This window comes from Cervus canadensis, chromosome X (genome assembly GCF_019320065.1).
Source record: "Cervus canadensis isolate Bull #8, Minnesota chromosome X, ASM1932006v1, whole genome shotgun sequence".
NCBI lineage: Eukaryota > Metazoa > Chordata > Mammalia > Artiodactyla > Cervidae > Cervus > Cervus canadensis.
This window is the reverse complement of record NC_057419.1, coordinates 18270216-18274925: the sequence shown is the minus strand read 5'-3', so window position 1 is coordinate 18274925 and position 4710 is coordinate 18270216.

Below are 4710 nucleotides of genomic sequence, written 5' to 3'. Positions count from 1 at the left end.
CAAATACATTTTTCTTTATTTGTAATACTCTTATTTCTGCAGGAGAGTCTTTTATTAAAGGGACCACTGGGTTAAAGTATATATTTTTATCAGTTACAATAGATGCTACCTAAGTGCTTTCCAAAAGAATTGTCATAATTCACATTTCTACCAGTAGATTTTGAAATTACTCTTTCTCCTATTAGCAATGAATGTTATGATTCTTTCAAAGTTTTGCCAGTCTGGTAAATGGAACATGATGTCTTACTACTTTAAAAAATATTATCCTGGTTAGTATTTTTGTTCATTGGCCAAATGGATTTACCCTTCCAGAAAATATCTCTTCAGATTCTTTATCCCTTTGTTTTGGTAGGTTGATTTTCCCTTTTGGGCAATTTTTAAGAGTGCTTTGTGTATTATTTATACTAGCCTACTGTCTGTTCTCTGTTAGAAATATTTTTTCAAGTCTCTTCTTTGTCTATCAAAACTTGTTAAAATTTTTTTATAATATAGAAGTTTCATGGAACAGTTTCTGGATGTACTGTATTGTGATAAATCAAAGATGTCAACACTCGCTGTTACATACCACTAAGAAGGGAAAAAACCTGTCAATTAAATCGCTACAGTGCTTTCTCATGAATTTAACCTTGTGTTTGCAGTGGGGACTTTTATCAGTCTTTAATATTGGCAGTATAGTTTTGTAGCACATTGAAGAACACTGGTGTTGTTACTACTGCCTACTTGCTTCATTGTCTTATATTTCCTTATTAAACTATATATAGCTGGTAGTTTGGGCTTCCCTGGTAGCTCAGTGGTAAAGAATCCTCCTGTAATGAAGGAAATGAGGGTTCAATTCCTGGGTCGGGAAGATCCCCTGGAGGAGGGCATGGCAATACACTCCAGTATTCTTGCCTGGAGAATTCCACGGACAGAGGAGCCTGGCGGGCTACAGTCCATGGAGTCGCAAAGAGTCTGACACAACTGTAGTGATTGAGCAACATAGCTGGAAGTTTAGCATCAGCTTCTGGTCAGTGTCAGCAGGAAGTTTCTGATACTTTGATATTCTGCTCCTTCATGATAGCGCTGCATGAATTGGTCATAATGGCCTCTTTTTCTTTTGAAACATTTTTCATCTTTTTCGAAATTTGGCAGTTTCTTCAGTCTCTGTCTCAAGGTTTGGTGTCAGTAAGCAATACTTTTCCATGTATTTCAACAGCAAAATATAGTGCACTTTCACTCATTTGTGAGTATCTTCCTTTTTGACCCCACAGAGCACTTGGCTGTTGCTCTGTGTGAAGCATGGAACAGGCATTCCTCCAGTGGTGATGGGCATTTGCTTCTCAACTATCCCAGTCATGTCAGTATACTGTTTTATGCCTTTCTATGTACCCAGTAACATTTTATTTCAATCCCAAATCACTGTACACTTAGGAAGCCATTTTAAAAATGGCGACTAAACTCAACAAGTGAGATGCCAACAATGCACCTTATTGTTGTTGTTTGGTCACTGTCGTGTCTGACTCTTTTGCAACCCCATGGACTGTAGCCCACCAGGCTCCTCTGTCCATGGGATTTCCCAGGCAAGAATAATGGAGTGGGTTGCCATTTCCTCCTGCAGGGCATCTTTGCAAACCAGGGATTGAACCCTCATCTCCTGCATTGGCAGGCGGGGTTTTTTGCCACTGAGCCACCAGGGAAGCCCAACAATGAATGTATATGACTGTTGAAATGATAGCAGTATCAGTAGTCATGACCAAATCTGAGCATGCTCAGACACGTAAAACTAGGTCACAAACGGACAGTTACATCCAGGTTCAGAGATGTGATATGAGAGGGAATTTATACATCTTGGGATCAATAAAATAGGGTACATAAATTTTCTTATCTTCCTTTTTGGACTATAGCAAGTATGGTTTAAGCTTCCCTTTAGGGCCAATTTCAGTCAGAACACCTATCTTTATGCTGTGTAATAAAACAGATAACTCCCAGGAATATTGATACAGGTGATGGTAGCCCCATGTCATTCCATGCAGGGAATGCTCTGACCTTTCATTTTCTACCTTCTTGTGAAATATCAGGTGATTGGTCAGTACCACACATAGTGGTATATTCACTTTCATTATACTGTGGGCTGGAAAACCACAATACCAGGAAAAGATGCTTTCCAGGCCAGAAATTGGACGAAGGACAATTACAGAAGGAGGGTGTGGTAAAAACAAAATTACAAAAGCAAGGGTCTGGGACTTGAGTCTTGCATTGTTACTGCATCTTCTCCCTTCTAGTTTTACCCACTAGCACAGCTCACACCTCTAGATTTCCGTATCAGGGAGATGTTGTCCATCAATTGCTGCCTCTAATATGTTTCCATCCCTGACGATGCTGCTTTCCCAGTTTAGAGCTTATTTTCACCCTCTGTCAATGGGAGCCTCCCAGGGCCCCTTGGTGCTTGAGCCCAGGCTGCTAATAGCTCTCCATCCTACAGAAGACTGGGGACCACCAAATAAGACCACCAAAAGCCTGGCATGGGTCACTGTCCTAAGAAGGACAGGCTGATTATTGCTGGGGTTCTCTGTTGAAGCAGTTTCTCCCCCTAGCCTTGGGTACCCAGGAAGCTTGAGGCAGCTAGGTCCAAATCAGGGAGAGTTGAACTGGGTCCTCCCACCACACAAGCCATAGTTGCACCCCCCACTTCCCTCCACCCCTCCTTCCCCAGTGCCTCCTGCCCATTTCTCTGGGTTCTGTTTTTTGTTCCCCTCAAACTGTTTAAACTTCTCATTGTGAGATGTAAGACATCCAGGAAATTAGGCCAAAATGCAAATACAGAACTTTTTTTAAAAAAAGTTTTGCAGAGTGAGCACCCATACAGTTAACACTTGTTTGGATCACTGTACAGCTGTTGAAGGAAAATTAGTTACAGCCACACATAAAAGTGTGAATGAATCTCAAAACATAATGTTCAGTGAAAATGTTGGTGCCAGGAGAATGTATACAGTATGATGATTGTATTTTTAAAGTTCACAAACACATGAAATTAAACAATTATAAAGAGAAAAATAATTATAAAGAAAAGCAAGAGAAAGTTAACCACAGAATTCAAGACCATGGTTATCTCGGAGGGGCAGAATGGGATGCAAATGAGAATGGGTTACTGGGGACTATTAAAGAAGCAAGTGTTCACACATGCTTATAGTTTTGGGATTCTTTATTATACACATGTACTTTATAAACTATTTTGCACATAATACTGAATAGCAATCTAAAAAAACATGAATACATTAACCATAGAGAGGCTATAATTAGTATCTTCTGATCTAACCCAGATCAGAAGAGCCAGTGTATTTTTCTCCTCTGGTCTCACTTTTCCCATCCAATCTACTGTAGGCTAGAAAAATACAACCCCCTTGCATTCAGCATGTATGTGGGTGTTTGTACTTACTGTTTTTTTTACATATTAGAAGTTGGCAAATACAAAGTGAAAAAAGATATGAGGCATAAAATAGAGCTCCAAGATGGTTGATAAAAAATGAGAAAAATGCAAGGATGAGCAAGGAAGAAATGACTGGAGACAAACTAAAATGAAGAAAGATGATTAGAGAACATCTCCTTACATTAATGTACAGGGGGGACACCTGGGGACAAACTAAAATGAAGAGAGATGATTAGAGAATTAAATGTGTACACACTGTCATAACCATAGAAATGACAGAGGATGCAGCGAGGTGATGACTCCACAAGGTTTCTCAAAGAGTCAAAGACTGCAGAGAAAAGGGGATTTTTAAGTCCTTCTGCCACCTAATGATACTGTATAGTTGTTTGGTATACATTTTGTAGACAAAGATTCCTTACCCTGTGGTCAAATGGATCTTATGTTCTAGATATTGACTGAACTGTACTGTTGATATCAGTGATTCAGCATTGAAAATACTGTTCAAAGGAATCAACAACAGGACTGTATTCCCAAGAGGTAATCTTAATAAGGAGGCAGCCATGGTCCTATTCCTTGGCTGATAGAAACTGACACCATCCATGGCAGTCACACGAATAATCTCTTCATGGAACCTCCTGTGTGTGTATTTAGAATGTTTTCAGTAAATATTGACTGTTATGTTTAGAAGAATATGTATGACACTAAACTTGTGATAGACATCTTTGGCTGCCTACCAAGGACCATTCTCTCTTATTCACAACTATCAAAACCCTAGTTTTACTTGGGAAAAACTGGGTCCAGCACTAGAGGGTGAACCATGATTAATGAAGGCGTAACAGCAGTCCTCTTCTCTTTTGGTTAGTGGTCGGTTGATGGGTGAGTGTGTGACCCAGTTCTAGCAGAAGAGATGGAATGGCAGCCTTGTAGGGGAGATTCTGGAGAAGCAAAAACATTAAAGTCTCACAAAGAAAAAACCTTTTTGCCTCTTCCTCCCTCCACTTAGTGCTTTGAACTCTGCTTTGGGAAGATGTTCTCTAGAGCTGGGCCAATAAAAACGAGGAAGGTAAAGACTCAGGGTCCTTGGTGACACCATTGCACTTCTGAGCTAATCCTATATCAACCACCAACAGACTTCATGTGGTAACCATAAATGTCTTTATGTTAATAGATTTTCTGTTATTTGCATCACATAAAAAAGACATAATGAGTGAAGTGAATGAATGCTGATCTACATTTGTGTAAACATACCTGAATCACTTATTCTATTTTCTTATCGTTTATTATCATATCCAAAGCAAACACCA